The 24967-nt window shown below is 35.1% G+C and overlaps 1 long non-coding RNA gene across 1 annotated transcript; it reads right to left on the bottom strand.

The window, feature by feature from the left end:
* Positions 1-5570: 5570 nt before the first annotated feature.
* Positions 5571-7443, bottom strand: LOC106557318 (uncharacterized). Its single transcript, XR_001314103.2, has 3 exons — positions 7322-7443; positions 6175-6360; positions 5571-6046 (listed from the first exon to the last, which is right to left on the bottom strand). It is a non-coding gene; the product is annotated as an uncharacterized LOC106557318 (long non-coding RNA).
* Between the last annotated feature and the right edge of the window lie 17524 nt (positions 7444-24967).

Below are 24967 nucleotides of genomic sequence, written 5' to 3'. Positions count from 1 at the left end.
ACTTGAATGTTTTTTTTAAAAAAGACATTATACAAAATCGATATTAAATTAAATAGTATATGGAACAAAATTACGTATAGTTTGGCCTCACTCCTATTTAATTATTCAGATTGGACTGGATGTTGATGACTCAATTTCAGAGTTTCATAGAATTTGGGTAGAATACAATTGATTTTTACTTTTCTTGGATGTTAAATAAGATTGTTTTCAATCATCATCCCAGAACATTGCTTGCAATGTGTTATTGGATTTTTGGTTCCTGCTTTCTTCACATTCTGATAAAAAAGCTGGAGGCTGAAAATATAGATGAATCTTTATTATGGCCTCAACATTCACCTTGCACTGTTTCTCAAGCTTTGCGCAAGATAAACATTCCTTCTCTTTTCACCCAAATCTAGTAATTACTTTGCTAGATCAGAGACAAAGCCCATCAATTAGATAAGAGAACTAATACTTTGTTGCCAACACACACCCCTTCCAGCCAGACAGCAGACAACTAGTTGCTTCTGAGAGATTGTAAGCATAATGGATCTGGCAAAGCTATGATCCTCCATATATCCATATAACTCCTAGCATTTTCGCCAACAATGTTAGCTACAACTGCTGGGAGTTGTAATTCACCAACAACTGGAGGGTGACAGATTTCCCATATTGTATAATGATGGCCATCATCTCTATATTTCCAGGCATTTGGGATAAATATAAAAATCTATTTAGCAGACAAACCACAGAGCCATTAACAGAATATCTTTTACAAATTTATCTAATTCCCTCAGCCCCTATCCACGAGTTTCTTGTAAATGCAAAGATCATACCTGGGACTCTTAGACTGTTGTTATCAATAGATAAGATAATAAATCCTTTCAGATTTCACTCTGCTACCCGTATGAGTGGACAAGGAAGAAGGTAGAACTAATCATTTAGTCATAACAGAAGCTTCTAAATGTAATAACAGAATAGATTGGGCAGAAATCTGCAGCATGTATTAAATTTCATACATTGGAAAGAGGAATTACAGTCGGTAAATTTTATTTAAAGAATACATAGTAAAACAAAGAGATTTCAAGGATATTCTGAGCTTCATAGGGAGCTTGATATAAATATTTAAACCTTGAATTACCTTTCTTTCCCTCACACTTCACTGAAAGCAAATAAATGATGTTATGGCTTGAGCTATGTGTGAACTAGGCAATAGCCATATGAATGGGTAAAATAAATGATAGGAGCAGAAGGAATCATAGTTAATGATGGATGCAAACTGCTGGAAAAAAGTAAAAAGTTAGCTATATGGAGACAAATGACAAATTTTGAATAATCATAACATCCTGAAGCTGCAACCCACATTTAAGACATTGTTAAAGTTGAGATCACCTCCTGTATATATACTAACACTAAGAATATGCAAAATATACAAAAATATACAAAAAAGTGGCTTAGCAAAGCACTTTTGCCCAAAATGTTAAAGCGTTTTTGTGTAATGCACATAAATACAAACAACCTCTGAAATAGCTCCCTGGGCCTTTTAAAGGATATGATTTTGTCAACACTTCAAAAAGATGTGCTTTGCTTAAGCTAACATGCTTTGTACATTTCCACATTCCAATCAGTGGTGGGATTAAAAAAAAAAATTCCGGTTCTGTGGGCGTAGCTTGTGGCCGTGGCATGGCTTGGTGGGCGTGGCTTAGTGGGCGTGGCAGGGGAAGGATGCTGTAAATCTCCATTCCCTCCCCACTCCAGGGGAAGGTTACTGCAAAATCCCTATTTCCTCCTGATCTGCTGATACTTGTGAGGCAGAGAATAGATAGGGGTGGGGCCAGTCAGAGGTGGTATTTACCGGTTCTCCAAATTACTCAAAATTTCTGCTACCGATTCTCCAGAACTAGTCAGACCTGCTGAATACCACCTCTGATTCAAATGGTTTGCACATCCCATTAAGTACCTGAGTAGGTTAGATTACACGATAGTGGAGAGTGCAAGAGATGTGAATAGAGTTCCCACAAGGGTCTACTATGAGCTGCTACAAAAATCTACATTTATCAATATTTCTAGGATCCCACCCTTTTTAATTTGCTGTAATTATAATCATATTCTAGTTATCTAGCTATTTAGGTCCAAAATATTTTTTTGTGGGCATCTGGATGAGGTTCTATGTCAGACTCAATACCTCTGAAAGAATGGAAATGGCACTGCGGCAAAGTCTTTGATAAAGGAAACATGGAGAGCTTGTGCACCTGCACCACAGATTGCTACCTTTTGTTAGGAGATCACAAGATTGATGACTTTTGCTTTTTTTTCAGGAGTAGAGAGGGAGGGAATTAAGGGTACCCTTTTAAAGGATTCTGAGTCCGACCAAGCCTTCACTCAATTTATAATTGAAAAGAAGTTTTTTTTAAAAAAACATTTTTTAAAACATTTTTAAAAAGGGACAACGAAAACAGCCTCTGGGTGAGTTAAATTTCATTCCAAATTATAGAAATTAAAACAAAGAGAAAATAATTGTTTTAAAAGACTTTAAAAGAACAGCAAAGAGCTTCTTTAATGAGACTTTGAACTAGAAAGCTATAAACAGATAAAGGGCATTGTATACATTTGAAAGATTAATTAATATTCTGGCAAAAGTGTTTTTGGCATGATTTGGAATTAATCAAATAAACAGACCAGACCTTCCTGGGAATGTCAATTGACATCAAAGGGAAAAGATAAATGATAGAATTTGCAAGAGAAATAGATAAATATAATAGGAGATGGATTGCATAATTAAAATTATGTAAAGAAATATTGGAACAAAGTCTTAAGCAAAAGCAAAAGACGGAAAAGAAAGGAGAAATATGTCATTTATTTTCATCTTTGTAATTGATTTACTTCTGAATTATAAATATAAGAATAGTGACCATCAGAAAAGCTGCAAAACATCATGAGTGAAGGAGAGAGTCATTAAAACAACCTACATAAAGGGAAACTAATCCAGAAATATCACAAAACATTTTTGAACAGATGGAAAAGCAGGTATTTGAATCTCTCAAATCTGTTAAAAGCAGTTGCTTTTGATGCAAGACGATAAGAAAGATTTGTAAAGATGAAAAAGGAGAGGAAAGAAGTTACAAAAAAAAGAAGAATCTATGGGGCAATTTATAGGATAACTCAAACAAATTAATTATGAGGTAGAAGTTTTAGCAAGTAAACAAAAATAATAAATAGAAAAATGAAATTGGACTTAGACAATCTAGCAGTATTGGAATTGGGTTTAATGATAATAATTAATAATAACAGTGCAGATGCATTGCAATGTCTTGGGTTCAGTCTCACCATTTCCAGATAAGGTGAAAATCTCTTGCATAACACATGACTAACATAACATATATGGTTACTGTTTTGTTCTTTGCATGCCACTCATCCCTTATAGGCCCAAACACCTAATGAATGAATGAATGAATTATTAAATCAATCAGAAGTCTCTGCAAGCTGGTTAATACATTCTCACTTCTATTCCTCTGGTCCCATTCAGGGGTTCAAACACTGCCCTGAAAACAGAAAATAACAATTAAAATGATCGTGTCACACAAGTAAATGTTACAAGGCACTTGAATGAGTTTTTCAAAGGACATTATACAAAATCTATATGAAACTAAATACTACATGGAACAAAACGGCATATGGTTTGGCCTCACTTCTATTTAATTATTCAGATTGAACTGGATATATTATGAGTCATGTGTCATGGAAGGGATTTTTGCTTTATCTGGAAATGGTGAGGGCTGAACCTAATACCTTTTGTTTGCAACACATCTGCACTGTTATTAATTATCGTTCCTGACCCCTTGTTTACCAGGCCTATTATTTTCTTTTCTTTAATACAAGCTATGCTGTTTGTTAGATAGCAAAATGGACCTTAAAATGAATAAGAAATAGAATAATGCTACTCTCATCAAAGCATTAATGCATCTTTAAAACAGCCTATTATGTATTATTTTAAACTATCTTCTAGACAGCTTAAACACCTCAACCCTAGCATTTCACTAAACAAAAATATAGAAGAAAAAGCTGCTGCAGCAAAAAGAAACCCATCCTACAAGAGCAAGACCCAAGAGCAGATGGATTTTAAAAGACAAGTGAGAAGATGCTTAACTTCCTTCAAATTTTTATTAGCTGAGAGCTGAACCAAGAGTCCCTTGGTGGGGTGTTACAGAGGCTACAGAATTCTAACCAAAAAACTCTTTACTTTTAAAAAGTTGTCCTTTTGAAAGCCGCTTCTGTCTAGAGCACTGTCCAATCTAAATTAAAATGGGAAGCTATAGAGTCACAAGAAGGAGCCATAGATGCCTTGAAGTTGCCTACCAGCTGTTACATACTCTACTTATATGAGCACAGAAGCCTGTTGTGACAGTTTTTCTTGCTATGGATAGATATATTTCCTTTCAAAGTAAATAACTGGTTTTTGGTGGGGGTTTTTTTAGAAATGAAAGGCTGCAAATTCATATCTTTTCCTTCCTGTGTCTCACTTGCCCTCACTTGATAAAAGACAGATGGATGTGTAGTTGTGCAGGTTTAAAAAATATCTATGAAATGGAATGAATCTTACTCACAGAATAAGATATTCTTAAACTAAACACAATTTTCATTTAAATTGCATTCTATGTATTTATTATATTTTTATGATGCTTATTTCTCCTACAAGGTGACTTTCGTCCTTGAATCTTGATTGCAATCATATAATTAAATGTGAAATATTTATAATATTTATAATATAACCATATAATCCAGTAGTTTAGGGCCTTTCCTCACTGTTGAATTAAAGTGCTATCTATGCATCTGGAATTGTCAAAATACTTTACTGGCAGAAAAAATGTTGTTTGTCTTGGTACTCCCTGTCCTTTTTTTTTTCCTGCTTGTCTTCTGATGAACTGCTGAGTAGTGTTATTCTGATTTTGCCTGTAATAATATGTTTTAAGTCAGTGGTGTCAAACTTGCATCATCATGGTGTCGTCATGTAACATATTGCAACTCACCCCCATCACTAAACTGGGCGTGGGCACGGCCAGCATGTGATGCATCCGCCCTGCGGGTCACAAGTTTGACAGCCCTATTCTAAGCAATCTGATTAGTTGATACCTCCAGCTCTACCTTTCCTGCCAGCCAGTGAGAAAACATCAGATCTTACATACTTTGTCCTTGGAGGCTGATAGCTTACAAGGGAAAACAGTATTCTTATACTGGTATAACTAAGAAAGATTAATAGTGCCTTACTTGTGGGATCGGTATGAGATAAAGTAGCAGTATCATAATAGCAGGACAAAGATATTGCCAGAATAGGTGTATACCATTTTTAGATGCAAGTGAAAATATTTAGTCCATTCATTCATTGTGAATGAATAGTAAATATTATTACCTGAGTAATACTGAGTAGTGAAGTTCTAACTACATAACCTCATCTCCCCCCCCCCAACCTTGAAGTTGCTGAACTACAATCTGCAGCAGCCCTTTTCAGTTTCCAGGTCAGCAACACAATAATGCAAGAATTATGCAGTTGTAAAGCTTATCAAAGCTCACTAATAATGCCAGTGACACATGAATGAAAATAGTGCTTTATTTATTGATTTGTAGATTATTTTGTTCCAATTTCTCCCCTTTGTTAGATCAGTAATTATATGTCCTACAGTGTAACAGGTAAATAAGATAATGTTAAGCAGAATTGATTAAGTCTTTAAACAAAGGAACATTAATGAATCAAAGTGTTGACATTTTAAAAAGAAAAGTGAAAATAAAAGGCATAATTTGTAGGAAACTAAAAGCACAAGTTGTTTCCAATGGCATCTTTCTGCTGACAAAACAACATCTGCCAGCAGACTTAGATTTCTCTGTCTCCTGTGTATCTTCCAAACCCACTCTGGAGGAGGACATGACACTTAGAATGTGAATTGAAGAGGTTTTGTGAAATGGTAAAGCAAGGAGAATAATAGGAAAGCTCCTTTAACAAGTAGAAATCTGGTCACATATTGCTGGTTTTAGCCCACTCTTGTCTGTCTGTAAGCTCTGTGAGGACAAGACCCTGAAATGGAAGAACATGAAGTGGAACCTCACAATCCTTTGTTTTTATCTTCTAACATATCTCATTGTTATGTTATTCTTCCATCTGGGAAATGCTATAAAAGATGAAACCTAGCAGATTTTACATACCTCGGAGTTCTTCTTGGATGCTGTCAACTTAAGGGGGGAAACATTACAGAATATTCAATTGTGGAGGGGGATTTCTCACAGCAGCTCCAGATGTCATAAGATGAAAAGGAAACAGGATGCCTACTGTTTTGCTATGTCTCAAAGGAAAGCTGTTAAGTAGGACTGCTTGGAAATGTGCAGCTTCTTCTGGGGGGAAGCAAAGAGACAACATTTTATTTTATGATTCATCCAAGAAATACAGTGTGATATCTTGCTCAAGCTAAGCAAATCTGGATCAGATCACATAGACTTCCTGCTTATATTACCTTGATAGACAAAGAGTAGGAAACACTCGCCGATGTGCCCACCATGCTATTCCTTTCCAGACTAAAAGCATTGTGGAAAGCACAGGGGGGGGGAAGTAAGGTATAAGGTGTATGTACATATACACATACATTTACATAATAGTAGTTGTATCTTAAAATAAAAGAAAAGGAAACCAGAATTTAATTTACACTAATACATCTAATTTTAAACTCTCTCTTTTTAAGATTCTCCTCAGAACATGAAATCACTTGAAATACATACACGGGCGCATGCTACTCCATTTCTTTTATTATTAAATTATATTTATTTATTTCATTCTGCCTTTATTGTTTTAATAACTCAAGGTGACAAATTTTATTCCTCTTCTCCTATTTTCCCCACAACAACTCTCTAAATTGTAGTAATGAGGCAGAAGTCTCTGTTTCACACCTCAAAGAAAGTCATTGTTAAACAAGGAGTAGGTAGCAGGAAACAAGCAAGCATATAACCATAATAACTATGAAAAGGCAGAAACAAGAGGCCCAGGATAAAATTTGGGGACCAAAAGATATAGAAGATAGGTTCCTGGGAACCTTTAGCTGTAGAATTGCTTTATATATGGTGACTAATTCAACAGATATAATAAACATATTTATCTCCTTGTTGGGAGTGTAGGGCAAGGAAAGAATCTATTTACCGTATGGGATATGATGCCTTGACAATCATAACAGCTATATAAAAATAAGTTCACTAGGGATTCTACTTGATCAAATGTAAAAGAGTAAATATACCTTTCCATTATTGTGGCTGGCAATACATCAAAATGTGTACAAAATGTGTTGTTGAACAATGCTCTCCTTACCCCAAAGGTGCTTTTTCCAAAAGGCAACTGGGATTTCTTGATTTTTTTTCTTTGACAACATTTCACTTCTCATCCAAGAATCCTCTTTTGCAGAAGAATTAAAGAAGCTTTTTGAATGAAAAGCAGAATATTAAAAAAAACAACAACAACCCAAGAAAGTCTAATAGCTTTTTTGGGAAGGGGGAAGCATCTTTGGGACAACCATGACCTGGATGATTGAGAATTTCCGTAGACAATACTGTCCTTAATTTCTAGGACTCCAGAGAATTAAGATGAGAAGATGGAGCTTGATGTAGATCAGGTTTTAAAATGCAGAGAGGGACCAGCAGAATTAAAAAAGTGAAGGTCACATAATGGGTTAGCAGAGACTCTAAGAGCAATATGAATTGAAAAGAAAGAGAACCAAGGAAACCATTTTTGAGAAGGAGTAAGCTGGAACATCTGAAAGAAAGTTGTAGCAATATTCACAAAAAAGAAATGGGCTGCTTTAAACAGTGTAGGCTAGAAAGGAACATGAAAAAGTATGCTACAGAATGCGTCTTCCACCTTTACACTTTCTTTTTTTTCATTTCTTTGTCACTCAGAAAATTGCTTTTAATCTAAAGTAAATCCTGTGCAAGTAGAATTGTTAATGTCCTAATTTAAACTTACCTTTGATTTAATTTCTAAAGACTGGCATATTTGGAGATTTCCCCCCCATGCCTAAAAATCTTGCTAGTCAACAAGGCAATTAAAGAGCGACTGGAATGTAGTTTTTAATCTGCTGGGAAAATATTCTGTAAATCATTTATCCTCCTGATGGTAGTAGTAAGAGAAAAAGAGTTCAAATAAATGGCTTGGCCTTCAAGCTGCCTTACAACAGAGACAAAATAATGGCAGTTAGGTAATAGTAGCACCCCCATGTTAGCATTTCCAACACCAACGTAAAATTTCCATTTGAGTGGGATTTTTTTAAAAAATTTCAGAACCATGAATATTTTTTTCATGGAACATTTGAATTATTTCCTGCCTGCAGGTGACTCAATCAGTGTTTCTGACATGATAAGACAAGATCTGCAGCAGGAAAACAAAGTAAAATAATGGAAATAAAACTGAGGGTTCCAGCTGAACCAACAGTGGGAATATACATAAATAAGCTTCATTTTAATTAATTGTCACTCAGATCCCATTGCTTTGTAATAGTGTTCTATCCATTTAACAATTTATTATATGATATGTATCTGTCAAGAAATAATGTGTATTGGAATAGTATAGATACAAAAGTTTAAGTGCTGTCATTGCCTTCAGCAGATAACAGAAAATGAAGAAGTACAGAAAAATTCTATACATACCTGAATTTATAGGACAACTGTACAGCTAGAATGTATTGTCTGTTTAAATCACAATAGCTGAGGGGGTGTCCATAGGGACTATATACAGGATCTCCCCAATTGAAACTTGAGATGGCTAATCCAAGACTGTGCATTTTATGTGTAATATAAATCTCCACACAGAACAAATCATTAATTTACATTATAAAATAAGACCTACTGAGTGGATGAAAAAGAAAGACAAGATCCTGAACTCTGAGCTGTTTATTGAATTATCAATTTTTTGAATTCTGGAATCTCTATTCTGTGAAGGACAAGTGGCTTCCAAGATCTTAATTTAAGTACAAAGCCTTATGAATTAATAAGTCCTGCATTTCAACTCTCTAGTTTTCACTGGCATTTCGTCTTACCAGCTGTTTCCTTTTGCTTATCTGTAACCCGTGCATGCTTACATGTATCTCCCGGTACTATTGATGGCCATATTCTAGCCTCCAAGGCATCCTTTGATCATAATGGGACTCCTCTGAAAAAATTACTTGACACACTTTGAACATTGTAATGTATTTTAACTTTTCTATTTTATTAAAAAAAAGTTAAAATACAAAACTCTGACAAATTTTAAAAAACAAAGAAAAAACACAAAACAAAGAAGAGATTGAAAAAAGGTGTGTGTGTGTGTGTATGTATGTATGTATATGTATGTATATGTATGTACATGTGTGTATGTATGTATATATGTATGTATGTATATGTATGTATGTATATGTATGTATGTATATTTATGTATGTATATGTGCGCACACACACACACACACACACACACACACACACACACACACACTTTCGTAGATTTAAACCCAGCCTGAAGATGGCAAGTGAGACCTCGCTGAAATGTTGCCAAGACAATCGCAATCTTACATGGGAAAAGACCCGAATTCAACAAGGCTAGCATACACACACACACACACACACACACACACACACACAAACACACATACACGCATACATACATAAATACACAAGCACATATATGCACACCCACACATACATATGTGTGTGTACTAAATATATATAGATACACACACACACACATATACACACACACATTGCCTCACTGAATACTGATTAATTTATTACTACAATATTAATTTCCCATCCTTTGAGAACAGGTCCAGACTTTTTTTTCCCTTGTACAGCAGGGAACATATTGTAGATCAGCCTTCTCTAACACAATGTCCTGCAGATTTATGTATGTATGTATGCATGTATGTATATATGTATGTATTTATAACCACCTAACACAACCAAGTAACTCTGGGTGGCTTACAATTCTAAAATAAAACAATAGAAAACAATAAAACAATAAAAGCTTCACAAAATAAATAAGTGGAAGCATCTGCTGGGATGATTATTTTATATTATGTCATGTCATGTCATGATATGTTATGATATGATATTATATACTGTATTTACATTACATTACATTACATTGAATAATATCATTATTGTGACCATAATGGCTAGGAATAAAGGTACCATATTAGAAAAGATTAATTAAAAAGAAAGAAAATTATATAGTAACAGAAGTTTGGTTTATTGATAATTAGAGCTGCAGTGGCGCAGTGGTTAGAGTGCAAGCTACTTCTGCTGATCACCGGCTGCCAGCAGTTTGGCAGATCGAATCTCACCAGGCTCAAGGTTGACACAGCCTTCCATCCTTCCGAGGTGGGTAAAATTAGGACCCAGATTGTTGGGGGCAATACTGACTCTTTAAACTGCTTAGAGTAGGCTGTAAAGTACTGTGATGCGGTATATAAGTCTACTATTGCTATAAAGGAGAAATGCACAGATAAGGTCATTTATACTTGATTTCTTCATTACTGCTACTTTCATTTCTGATTTATCTTTTTATTTTTTTATTTTTCAAAAAAAGTTAAGAAAAATCCTCATTTTCATGTATTGTATACTTTTTCCAGATCTATAGTTTTGGATAAAACATCTCCAGTTTTTTGTGCAGAACTGGTAGATTTTTTTCTTTCTGAACATTCAGCTGTCCCTAGTGTTATTTTTCTTCACAACTTTCCTGTACAAAGGGTTTTTAGACATATTCTTAATTCTTTGGTTGTTTAAGTGGAAAATGACAGGTGTTACTTGACTCCACTGGCACTCATCCATGCTACAACAGAGTCTGTGTTAGAAGTTTACATCATTTCACTCCTACTGAAATCCACCATGAGTGTTTTTTACACCCTTAGGATATATTTTCACTTTGAGGAAAAGAACTGTACACAGAAGTAAAACCGAACAAAATAGATATAAAAGGTGACTAAACTTTTCAGAATCCTCCTGGGAGCTGGTGATAAATGCATGTTAGTTACTTCATTTGTCTAAGATGGACAGCTCAAAGTGAAGCACAGTAGTTTTATGAGGAAAAAGAAAGAAGAACCAAGATGATGAACTAGTTTTGCATTATGGAGGGAAACTCAATCCATATTTAACATATTTTGTCACAGCAGCATGAAAGTGGAAGTTACAAGGGTCGTGGGCAATATTAGGAAATACTGAAAACTCAAAGTCTTTCTCTATTCAACAATATAATATTGATTAATAAGTGGTAGAAATTATTATGTATTGTACCAAGTACATTTAAAATGATTTTTAAAAACCCCATCAAGTGGAGACCTAAATAAATCACCTATGAGTGCACAAATTAAAAAGTTCCCTTTGTATCAGATATTGAGTTTTTCTGATATAAAACAAAATGCTGGGAGGAAAACCAAGAACAAAGGTTGAGGGAAGTTCTCAAAAAGCCATTATATAAAAGGAAACTTTAGGGAGTGGAGATGGCAGATAGAGGAAGTCCTCGACTTATAACAGATTGTTTAATGACTGTTCGAAGTTACAACAATACTGAAAAAAATGACTTATGACCATTTTTCACACATGACCTTTGTAGCATCCCCATGATCACGTGATTTACATTTGGATGCTTGACAAGTGACTGACATTTATGGTAGTTGCAATACCCTGGAATCATTTGATCTCCTTTTGTGACCTTCTGAGGGGCAAAGTCAATGGGGAAACCAGATTTACTTAACAACTGTCTTACCAATTCAACAACTGCAGTGATTCACTTAACAAATGGGGCAAGAAAAATCATAAAATGGGGGCAAACTCACTTAACAAATTTCTCATTCAACAATAACTTGAGGACTACTTGTAAGGGCAGTTCTTTTAAAGGAAGTTTGTACGACTGCCTTTTTCCAAAGTCTCTTTTTGTCCTTTTATTTTCTGTGCCACCATTTCCTCACTAACTTTGCTTATATATTGTTGGGCTGAGGGAGTGCTTTAGTACAAATTAATCCAAACAATTGAAGTGAAACGTGATCTAACATAATTTTTGGCTTCTCGCAGAGAACAACAGCAGTGGGTAAAGCTAGGTTGCTTTGCTGAAGGTGCAATAGTCAATTAAAACTGAGCAACCATTATAATAAATACTGATAAATTGGGAAGGTCAGGATAAAGAAAGGAGAGACAAAACCTAAACATAATTTATATTTAAATTTACCATTTGAATATACCGTACATTAAATTTAATTAAAAGGATTACAACAATAATTACAATTGGGAGACAGTATTTGGAGGATATCTAGAGGTTACAGTCATGGCCAGAATCATAGTAGTATACTTTTGTTTCAAATGGTTTTAGCATTAAAAATAGCATACTACTGTCCTATGAATAAGGAATGGACTTGGAGAATATGAAAGAGAAGGGAGCAATGGCCTTAAGCTTTTCTGCAAAAAAGATTTAGAGGTCTCCTAGTCCAATCCCCTATTCAAGTAGGAGAGCCTATATGATTTCAGACAAAAGGCTGTCCAATCTTTTATTTAAAACCTCTAGGGCAGCCATTCAACTGATTAATTGCTCTCATTGTCAGGAATTTTTTCCTTAGTTCTGGGTTGGATTTTAACTTTTCATCTGCTTGTCCTATGTTCAAGTGCTCTGGAGAATAGGTTAACCCCCTTTTCTTTGTGACAGCTCCTTAGATATGGGAAGACTGCTATCATGTCATCCCTCGTCCTTCTCATTGTTGGACTAGACATACCCAGTTCTTTTACCCATTCTTCATATGTTTTAGCCTCGAGTCCCCTAATCATCTTTGTTGCTCTTCTCTGCATTTTTCTACAGTCTCAACATTTTTGTTTGCATTGTGGTGACCAAACTGGATGCAGTATTCCAAGTTTGGCCTTATAAAGTGATACTAAAACTTTACATGCCCTTGATTTTATCCCTCTGTTGATGCTTCTTAGGACTATGTTGACTTTTTCACAGCTGCAGCCTCCTACTCATTTATATTTAACTGGTTGTCCACTAGGCTCCTAGATCCCTGTTACTACTGTTGAGCAAGGTACCGTCTATTCTATGCCTGTGCATTTGTTTTTTCTTGTCTAAGTGTAAAATGTTACATTCTTACCACTGAATTGCCTTTTGTTGGATAGGATCCACTGTGGGTTCAAGTCTGTCAAGATCCTTCTTGAGCCTATCTTCTAAAGTGTATTCTATTCCCCCCCAGCTTGGTGCCTGCAAATTTAATGATTCCCCTCCAATCCCCGAATCTAAATTGTTTATGAAGCTATTGAAGAGCACTGGACCTAAAACAGAACCTTGAGGTACCCCAATGCATACTTCCCTCTCTGTAGATATAGTTCCATTAAGGACTACTCATTGAGTGTGGTTGGTCAGCCAGTTATGAATCCATGTGGTGGTGATGCTGTCTAACCAATATTTGACTATCTTGCCAAGTAGTAGCTTGTGGTCTACTTTATAAAATGTACTTCATGTTCAAGTCCAACTTTAAGTATATTAAGAAAGTGTACACTGTATTCTCTCCAGAACTGTAAAGATCCATTTGAATCAGAGAAGTCCACTTCTTTGGATGAAGGAAGCTTTGAGCATTGATTTGATAATAGGATCCTACAGACACAAATGTTTACACATACAATCCTATATCCAATATTTATGGTGACTATAACTGGGACATATCACTATAGTTTTGCATAGAATATAAGATTGCAGAACATTTTGTTCTAATTAGTACAGCTTTAATAAAAAAAATGTTAATTGCATTTATCTGTGTTAATGTACATTATTGGGAATACTGAAAGTCAACAGTGTATGCAAGACTCACATCTTCCTGAAAATAGATTTTAATAACAAAGACTATAGGAAAAATGTATTGAATAGTAGTGCTTGTATAGAAATTACACTAGCACACAGTGAAAGGTTGATGAACACAGTTTTGATGTTTTAGTTCGTGACTTTTTCAGTTGCAAATACATGCCTCATTTAAATTATCTCTTCTCATAATTTGAAATAATGTCTTCCAGAAAAATGTATCTTATGTAAATATTCTGCTTCTCTGCTCATTTTTCAGTCTTGCTTTCTTTTCTCCCAGCTTTCAATCTCTTAGGACAAACCTGTACTGCTAGGTTGCCCTGTTATAAATAAAAACCAACAACAGAGTCTGAAGGCAGAAACAGATATTATCTTCTACTAACCTTCATCCCACCCGAAATGTCACCTCCACCCATGTTTTCCTGCTGTGGGTTGAAAGCTCTTTCTCCCTTGTGCTGGCCTTAACCTTGCTGTCTTGTCTGTTTGCTGCACTTCGCTTTCAAGCAAAGCCCTGAATTTTGATTGGCATCTGTGCAGAGGCAGGCATGGCCCCTCAGTTAATTTTCTTGGCTTTTGCTCCAGAATGTCGGCATTATAAAAGCTGTTCCTGATGGCACAGTGATTATAACTTTTTCTTGACATGCAGAAAGTCCTTGCTTCAAAACACAGCAGAACCAGGGTTGTTTTCCCATAATCATTTTTCTTTCTATAAGCTAACCTACAGTATTTTTCTGCCTGATTTTTTTTAAGTAGTCCATCAATGCATCATTTCATTGTACCCAACCCTGTGGATGCCCCTGCCACTTTGAATAATCTTTAAGATCCAGCCCCTTTCTTTATCTTGTTTACTGACTGCGTATTGTAAGCTCCTTCCTTGTCATTTTCCCATTCTGTACACCTGCTTTTATGATGTAGAAATTCTATTCATGCTACAGAAATGTTAGCCGCAAATCTCTGTACAACCTAACTGACAGCAAGTTGCTACAATAGATTGCTATACAACACACTGTAGGAAGTTAGCACCCACCCATCTCCTAGAAATTGAAATATTTTAGGAAATATTTTAGGAAATATTTTAGGAAATATTTTAGGAAATATTTTAGGAAATATTTTAGGAAATATTTTAGGAAATATTTTAGGAAATATTTTAGGAAATACTAAAAGGGCAGGATATTTCCCCCTAAAAGGGAGGCAGAAACTCATTCCCCCCATCTTTGTCAATGAGGGGGCAGAGAAACATGTTTTTAGGCAGGAAACAGACACACTCTTAATAGCTCCCCCCATCTTTGTCAATGAGCCATTTAAAGGCCTGAGCCAGTCTATTCTACATAACAAAGATATACCTCCTTTAGGCAAACCTCAAGCATGTGGCCCTGTCCACCATTAAAACCATCTTGCCAAACAGCTTCCATGTTTCCAGTGTCTTTTTCCCCACTTGGAACTGAACCCAGATGGACATTTCTTCCAGCAACATGAAACAATTTTGTTAGAATTCTATAAAAATTGTTTTTTTCCTAATTTGAAATGAATAAAGGCACATTGTTTAAATCAGTGTTTCTCAACCTTGGCGACTTTAAGCCCTGTGGACTTCAACTCCCAGAATCCCCCAGCCAGTCCACAGGGCTTAAAGTCGCCAAGGTTGAGAAACACTGGTTTAAATGATGCTACATATTTTCTCTGTCTTCCATCACTACTAACATACTTGTCATTATCTCCAGAGGAATAGCCTTTTTTGATGATGGTTTTTCACATCTGATTGTTTGAAGTGTAATTTCATTTGTTGCTGCTGGACCACAGGAACAGCATGGAACAGGGGGAAGTCAAAATATAAGCAAGGAGTTAAGCTAACAAGGTTTCAGTTCGTGCCGTATTTCAGAAATGTTTTTGACCACAGTTGACATGGCACTAGCAACAGCTTTGCTAAACATGACAATAATTCACTTGTCACAGAAGAAAGACCACAAAGCATTTAAGGCAAGCAAAGGTGCCCATGATTGATATGCAGTCCGGACTGCAGCCAAGAAGCACAATGAATAGGCAAACAATGCTAAGTTTGCTAACTCCAGTAGAGAGAATGTCTCCTGCTACTCTGAATGAGGTAATCTGACTATCTGTTAAACACACATTGGTGAACATTGCCTCTCTACGTATCCTGGCAGAATTTAATGTGGCCTTTAGAATAACAGAACTATCCCTCTTGTCAGAGCAAGATAATTGGCATATTTGAAAACATTAATTATTTGGATGTTTGTACTTGCTTCTTATTTATTCTCAATTGCTTTTCACATCAGTTTATTTTCAAACATAAATAACAAAAAGAAACCTAGGAAAATTATTACCAAGCTACTCAACAACATAATACCAAGCTGGTGGAAAAACACACACACACACACACATAGAGCGTAACTAATTACCAGTTTGCTTCAGGGCTGTTTGAAATGCTGATTTTGACCTTCAAAGCTATTGAGAGGCGTGGGATCAGAACATCTCCAAGTATCTTCTACTGCTTCTTGAGATCTTTGTGCCACTATAAAAGCTGTTCTTTGGGTCTCACCATTAATTGAGATAAGGTAGAAAGATAGCTAGGAAAATAAACTTTTGCTATGCTGCCTAATGAACTCTCCAAAGAACTAAGACTATCGCTGCAGCATTTACAGTAACTTACATGTCTGTTGCATCAAAAAGACGAACACTGAGAATTCCATAATTGAACATAACCATTTGTTCAAACTATGCTCTGGAGTTTCTTGGTAGTCTATCAAATAAGTTCCTTAGAAAATCTCTCACAGAGAACAAACTCCTCTTAAAACAGTAACTACCACTACTATTCTGCTGTATGAAACATCTCCTGGAAAGAGTTACATACAATACATATGGATTGAAAGGAGAGTCACTCAGTCTAAAAAATATCATAGGAGTGCCCTCCCCTTCCGATTATAAACTGTGTGTTAACTATGTTTCATGTCTTTGACAGAGTAACAAAATTACCACACTTGGTATTCAAAGAAGATGGCAGCCAAGAATTAACTAATTTAGAATTTGCTGTCATTTTACAGTACTTTGGACTTTTACAGCCCAGCCATGATAGCCCTAAATAATAAGATGAAACATTTTTAAATAATTTCTACTATATTAGCACAATTAAGCAAATCAGTTTTTAAGTAACAAAATAGGAAAAAAATCAGTAAAAATATCAAAGAAAATACAAGTTTTGTCTAATAGGTTAAGAGCCAAGTTCAACAATTATTTAATCCTCATTGTCAATGATATTTGTAAGAGGAAAAAGGAAAAATAATTTTCATTTGGATCCAGCCTATACTGACTCACTACCCCTTTTCCTGTCTCAATCCCTACTGCTTGTTGTATATTTCATACTGGAACTCTTCAAATTATGGGAGGGAAATAACTGCTTAGAAGATGAAATTGTAAAATTATGATTGATTAACCAGCTTCCATGGCAGATGCCTACAATTTTGCAAAACATTATTCAAACCTATAAACCCAGTGGTGCTATTTAGAAGCTCTCTTTATAAGGTTGAGCATTTTTTGCCCTTTCTGTCCATTTGATTTCAATAATTTACAAATTCTTTGAACCAGAGACAATGTGTCCTTGTTTGTCTGATAAGAACAAGGGCCTGAAATAAATAACATTAATGCCCTTGCTTATTATGTTGTCTTAACAAAAGTGATTAATTCTATTTCCAAAAGTCAGCAGCCATTATAGTCTAAAGTAGATAATCAATCTAGATGGTTTTAGGGATAAAAATAGACCAAACACCAGCCAATATGTCTCTCAAATAACATTTTCCCCATTTACACTGCTAATATACATCAATTATTTAAACTATCCTCTCCTGCAAAAACCTAAAAATGCATTTTTCTCTCTTCTACAACTAACAATGGGACAATTCAAATATCTTGAAAATTAATTTGAGTTTTATGACTTTTTTAAAGCCATTTTTACCTTCTGTATGCAAAAGCTAAAATATGGAATAGGTTTCAAAATTTATATGTTGGTTTTCACACTTTATGCATTATGCAGGACAACTCTTTCATATTTTGGAGGGCACTCACATAGATATCTATTTGTATCTTGCATTTTTTTTATTAAAAAAACAGGATTACATGCATTGTACCAAGAGAATTCATTGTTCTATGAATGTGCTGACCATCTTATTTTTCATACCGTAAAATTATCAGTTTTTAGCATAACATGGATTGAACACGTCAAGGATTTTGTACTCCCTTTTGAACTTCCCTATCCCCTTAAGTAATCTATAGATTACTTAAGCACTTCCATTTGAGGTGACTGGTATTTATTTCCTTGTTTGTATTCTATTCATTTGTCCATTCCAACATCCACGCCTTGCAATAATAAAAGGATACAACAAAGCATATAACAAAATTAATGCCATTAAAATCGATCATTAAAATAATACCTCTAAAACTCAGTGAAAGAGGTGTTTTTAAAATCTTCCTAAATACTGCAAGAGTGGGAGCCAGAAACATTTCCTTCTCCAGTAAATTCTACTGATTGAAGCCCTTTCCTGATGGTGAGATAGTTGAGGCTCTAACATTGGGAGTATCTTCAGAAGGCCACTCCTACTGATCAGACTAACTATAAGGTATATAGCAGGAGTTATATATATTTTCTCCTCAGCCAGTGTTTTTCATTTTCAGTTACATATTCTATAGGAAAGAGCAATGTTTCGGTGACCAAGAGTCATGCTTAACATTTTCTGTTAAGTCTATTTTAAGCATATACTCAATAGATACCAACATTTTAAAAATATTTTCTGCTTCATAAAGAGAGTCTTCCTTTAGGGCTGCAAAATGGGGGGATTCAGGGATGCTACACGTGACTGTGAGGGTTCTGATTGTCCATTCCTACTGTAGAGCAACTCAAATGGCCAGTTACAATTTAGCAGAGAAGATATTTCTGCTCCTTTTTTTCTTTTAACTTAAGACTTAGAATATCAAGACAAAAACACTACCATACTAGAATGCTAGACTATGCACTGGCATAAAACAAAAAGTAGGAAAGGAACCGACAGGCCTCTCTAAATAAGTTCTACGCCTACAAAAAGTTTTTTCCTCTTGTAGAATCATAGAATTGAAATAAGCTATTTAGTTTCTCAAATCCTAGCCTGGTTCAATGAAGAACCCAAATTATAGCGTGCATAACAACACAGCCTCCTTGATTGCACACATCCAGCAAAAGGAACTCACCATTTCTCTGAGTAATTGGTTCCATACCACGACTGCTCTTATTATTAGAAAGATTTTTGAGCATTCAGTTCTAATAAATATTCCTGTTACTTAAAGCTATTGTAGCATTCCCTGCACTCACAATGCATGCACCATTATTTCAAGTATTTGAAAAGCATTATAAAAACCATACTCTAGTCTACATTTTTCTTCTTGAGGCTAAACATTCTCAGTTCCAGCATTCCTCCGGACACAAGACTTGGTTTCTAGACACTTCCCCTCCCCAATCATCTGGGTTGCCATTCCCTGAATCTGTTTCAGTTTGTTCTTGCTGATCTTCTTACCTGGACATATTTCTCCATCTATACTCTATTAAATATCTTCTATGAAAATAGATGAAGAAAATAAACAAACATGTTGGTTTCTAAGAAGATGTCCAAAGACTTCCACTTATTTATATATTTATTTTATTTAGTTTGTCACTCATGTACAAGATAATAGGAATAAGAATAAACATGAATAAGAACACAGGAAATGGATACAAATAAATGGGGACAGTAGGATAGAGATGTTAGGCATGCTGGTGCGCTTATGTACGCACCAGCATATTCTATATTATATCATATTCCATCGGGCATAGGATTATTTCAATTTTACAAAAATCTCACATACTTAAAAATTGATTATGACTTAATCTTTTTTCATGGTATATCTCTGATAAAAGACAAATGGCATTAATTAGGCCTTTAATCAACACATTTCAATTCATGCTATCTCTCTTATCCTACTCTACTGCTTCATTTCTCCATTGAAAGAATGATCTATTTTTCTACTTATTTTCTTTTAATCATAAGGAGCTTTATAAGAAAAGGGACTTTATCCCATAATTACTAGGTTTTCTTCTCAGGATTCATTATGAAGGATTTTATTCATTTGGACTTTCAGAATACATTTGGCAGTTTTTATCTATCCATATACAGTGCTTATTTGATAAGAATGAGAACTCTATAAGTTTAGTAAGATAGCCTTTCTTTTTCTTATTTCATGTTGCGTCTTCACCGAGATTTATCTTTGATCTGTATAGAATTGAAAAAGATCTGATGTTAGCTAGGGACGCAGTTCTATGTTTCTGCTTCAGGACTCTTTTTAAAAAAATTGGTATGATATTGTAATCTTTCAAAAGTTTTTTCTATTTTGTTCATTCTTAGATGTGTAATGGCTTGGAGAACATGTATACCTCTAAGTGATATTCCTGGGATGCCAGTTACAATCCAGCATTCAGTAACAACAACAATCATTGCTTAAAAAGCTAGTTGGAAATAGCTTTATTGTAATAGTAGCAAATTCCATTGGTAATTCTGTTTTTCCCAACTTTACTATCCATTTCTGTCATTAAAAAGCAAATCCTATTTTAGGGGAAAGAGCCCCAGAGGGAGACCACAGCTGCAATGTAGAGATATCTGCAAGAGGGATCTAGAGGCCTTGGGAATGGACATTAACAGCTGGGAAACCTTGACCTTTGATCATTCAGCTTGGAGGCTAAAGCCTCAGCATGGCCTTCTCCAATTTGAACAGACACTTATTCAGCAGGCTGAGGCAAAGAGGCAGTCCTGGAACCAGTGAAATCTGGGAGCTGGGCAGGGGACAGAATGTATCTGCCCTCAGTGTGGAAGGGATTGCTACTCCCAAATTGGTCTTTTTAGCCACACCAGATGCTGCTTTAGGATCTCTTTCCAGAACACGATACCATAGTCTTTTGAGACTGAAGGATGCCAATGTACATTTTAGAGCAGTAGAGGTTTTTTTTTTCAGGTGCAAAATGTTTACAGTTAAGTACTATTATGTTAGATACTTTATACACAAATGCTCAACAATAATCTCTTTGAAACATTAGAACATGCACAGCAGGACAAAACAGCCCTGTCCTTCATTGCCATATTTGGAAAACTTGTAGAGAAGGCCACAAGTTTACCAAAATACTGTCTGATGTCTAGAGATTGTCAATTCAGTCCATAATGAAACACTTTAGTGAGGTGTTAACAATGGTTTAAATTGCTGCTATTTGTGTAGTATTTGTTCAATGGAGAGAGGATGATTTTTTTAAAAAAAGCTGAGAGAATGTAATCTCTGAAGACATCTATGCAACACTATGGAAATCCACCATTCAAAAAAGAATGCATGCAAAAGCACATGTTAATGGATTATCTTGCTTTTTACTCATAAAAAATGAGTTTCTCAGTATATAAAATTTCTGGTTACTATTAAAACTATAGCAGACTGTAGGAAATGAAGAGACAAAATAACCCATACACCCCACAATTGAAAATTATAGAGAAATCCAAAGGATCTGAATAATGATTTTTTTAAAAAAAAATACTTTTTCTGGAATGGATTCACTGCTTCATTTACCTCACAAGGGAAGGGAGGTATTAAATGGTTAGATGTTTGTAACTGTGATCATAACCTTAAAAGAAGGATTTTTAAGGACAATCATATTGAAAGCTGCTACCCTCCAAGTGTTTGAATTATCATGATCCCTAGCAAGCACAATGTGGGATTATAGGTGTTGGCTGAAAAACTCTGGATACCAACTCCCAAATTCTAGAATCTTAGCAAATTGTAATTTTCAAGATGAATACTAATTGAAACCAAATTTCCTAATGGAAGCAAAGTAAATTGCAAAGAGTGAGGAAGCAATCAATGACGTTTCTACTCATTTAGTCAAGAATAACTTTATTTTAATTCTAAGTGACAGTATCCTACCAATAGCAATAGCAATAGTCTTAGACTTATATACTGCTCCACAGTGCAATTTATAAAGTCAGCATATTGCTTCAACAATCTGGGTCCTCATTTTACTGACCTCAGAAAAATGAAGGCTGAGTCAATCTTGAGTTGGTCAGAATCGAACTCCTGAGAGTGGGCAGAATTAACCTGCAATATTGCCTTCTAACCACTGTACCACGTGATTCTTTTATGGTAGTATCTTAGGTTATTCTCAGAGAACTTCCAATTCCACAGAAGTGGCAAGAGCTTGCCTCCTCTTTTTAAAGTTCCTTAGCCAAGCAAGCCAACATAAGTCTCTGTGATTATGTTTGCATGAAAGACAGTGGATTTATTTCTTGTGGAAAACAAACAGCAACAAATACAATTTGCCTTGCAAAATATATGTAAATGTATGTATTCTGTTACTAAAGCTGGCAGTAGAAAGAGGCACTGAATCTACTTTAATGAATTTAATGAAAATGAATTTTTAATAGTGTACAGTATGTGTGTTTGTATAGATATGAATGGCATTAATGCAACACAAATGGGAAGCCCCTTGACAGCAGTTTTACAGCCATTTTTCAGCTTCAAATGCTGCCTCAAAATATGAATTATGTATGCAATTCAACTACACATTCTTTGGCCACCATCTTAACATTCATATTAGAAACCCTACTCTATCTCATATAAAATATGATGCTGATTTAAATGTTAAGCTCTCCACTACTTATAATACTAGGAACTGAATATTCATTACATTGGGCATATCATACATCACACCCAAAAAATCATTTCTGCTTTGATTGGTACTTCCAATTAGAATGGCATTTCCCATCTGCTCCATCCTTTTCTCTGCCCTCTCTTTTAATGTATATACTTGTTTCGAATATGTGGAATATTTCAAAACTGGATGAACTTTTAATGAGCAGGCACCATATGTCAAGTTGCTCACCCTTTTCTGAATTACTTTGTAAGCCCTAGTATTGAATCAAAGTTATCACCTTTTAAATCCTATCAGTTTCAAGTCAATGTCAGACACAGTGTGAGGTTGAACAGATATATATTACCAAGTAAATTAAAAGACTGATACAGTACAGCTGCTAATATTTATTAAAAGCAATTACATTCAGGACAAGGACTATTTGAGGTATTTGTGATCTATTGATTTTGAAAGAGATCTTATAAACATTCAGAGATGTGAGATTTGGAAACTAGGAGATATAAGGCATTAGGTTACTTTTATTGATTCTCTGAGAACAATGAAACAATTAGCAATTAAAATGGATGAATTTGGCATTTTTACAAATTGAATGGGCTTACAAATTGTTCTATGCCATAATGTGATTTTATTATGATTTATCATGTTCTGTGAACTCTTCTGATAAGGGGGTTTATTTTCATGCACGTTTCTGTACCTTAGCATGGTCTGTTTATTCAGCTGTGATTTATTTACAATTTTTTTTAAAAAAATCTCAAAATGTGAAGGTTATACTGGTTTGCATACTAGATAGAGTTATATGCTTCTGATGTAGTGGATTTTATGGGATTTGATATAGATAGCTAGATAGATAGATAGCTGGATGGCTGGATGGCTGGATGGCTGGATGGCTGGATGGCTGGATGGCTGGATGGCTGGATGGCTGGATGGCTGGATGGCTGGATGGCTGGATGGCTGGATGGCTAGATGGCTGGATGGCTAGATGGCTAGATGGCTAGATGGCTAGATGGCTAGATGGCTAGATGGCTAGATGGCTAGACGGCTAGACGGCTAGACGGCTAGACGGCTAGACGGCTAGACAGATAGACAGATAGACAGATAGACAGATAGACAGATAGACAGATAGACAGATAGACAGATAGACAGATAGACAGATAGACAGATAGACAGATAGACAGATAGACAGATAGACAGATAGACAGATAGACAGATAGACAGATAGACAGATAGACAGATAGACAGATAGATAGATAGATAGATAGATAGATAGATAGATATAGACAGACATTTCTATAGTGTGTATGCCTGGCATGTATAATGTATGTACAGGACACTATATGTAAATGCCTTATCAATCTAGAGCAGTTGATTCAGAAGAAAAAGAAACAATTTATAAATTCTGATGTCAGAATTCCTCATGAGAAGTTTCCTTCTAATGACTAACATTGAATACCAATCAGGAGGAAGTAATATGAAATGCCCTTTCCCTTGGTCTATGATTGTAATTACCATCCATTAACTATCACAGATTAAACAATATTTCCAGACTAATGTTCCAATATAAATACATTATTATTTCTTAACAATTCATCTCTCCTGCCAGATAATCTAAAGTTACAATTTTCATTAAAACCTATCACTTTGTAGTATGCTCTGGACAATAATCCTATAGACCTTTCACGTGTGTAAAAAAAAACTAATTAAGTATTATGTAAGACTACTTCAGCTGTGTTTGAAAACGGCTGGCATTTTGAAGTGGGAGTGTTTGGACTGGGAAGCATTTTCACAGAACTGCAAAATTATTTTCAGCAGAAAGTCAGGTGACAAGTACTGCTGGAATTAAAGCCAAAATTGGACTGCCAAGAAACAAATGAGAAATATCAATATACCTGGAAGAATCCCAGGAACTGGAGAATTATTAAAAAGAAAATTTCAAACAGTAACCCAATCAGAATTGAACACACATAGAAAGAATAGAAAAAAAGAACAATTGGAAATGAGAAATATAACTTTGAGAAGTAAAATAGCTTGCCCAGCTTCATAGGAGGAGAATACTGTATGTTGTAATTCCCATCTCTTAACATCTACAACCAGGTTTGCAGAGAAATTAACAGAAGGTCAGTGTATTTAGGGAATAATACAGCAATCATTGACATTAATTGTTATTCATTTCAGATTACTACTTCTATATGTAAACTTATGGTAAGATAATTCAGGGTCAGTATCTACTAAAAATTCTAAATTATATTACTTTTTATCTTTTTTTAAAGTACTAAAATAGATGTATCAAATCAATAGAATGTTCTTATCACTATCTGTTATGTAGATTTTTCAGAGATACTGTAAGTGTTAAAGGAAGTAATAGTTTGTGTGTATGTAGAACATTTAAAAATTATGAGATAGTTTTGTAGAATTGGAAAAGAACTAATCAATATATAGCCCTGATAGTCCTGCTCTGTGTTAATATG

Source organism: Thamnophis sirtalis, unplaced genomic scaffold (genome assembly GCF_051295495.1).
Source record: "Thamnophis sirtalis isolate CommonGarterSnake01/CBP01778 unplaced genomic scaffold, rThaSir2_p1.2 scaffold_5, whole genome shotgun sequence".
NCBI classification, from domain to species: domain Eukaryota; kingdom Metazoa; phylum Chordata; class Lepidosauria; order Squamata; family Natricidae; genus Thamnophis; species Thamnophis sirtalis.
Note: the sequence above shows the minus strand (reverse complement) of the source record. Positions and strands in the feature narration are given on the sequence as shown.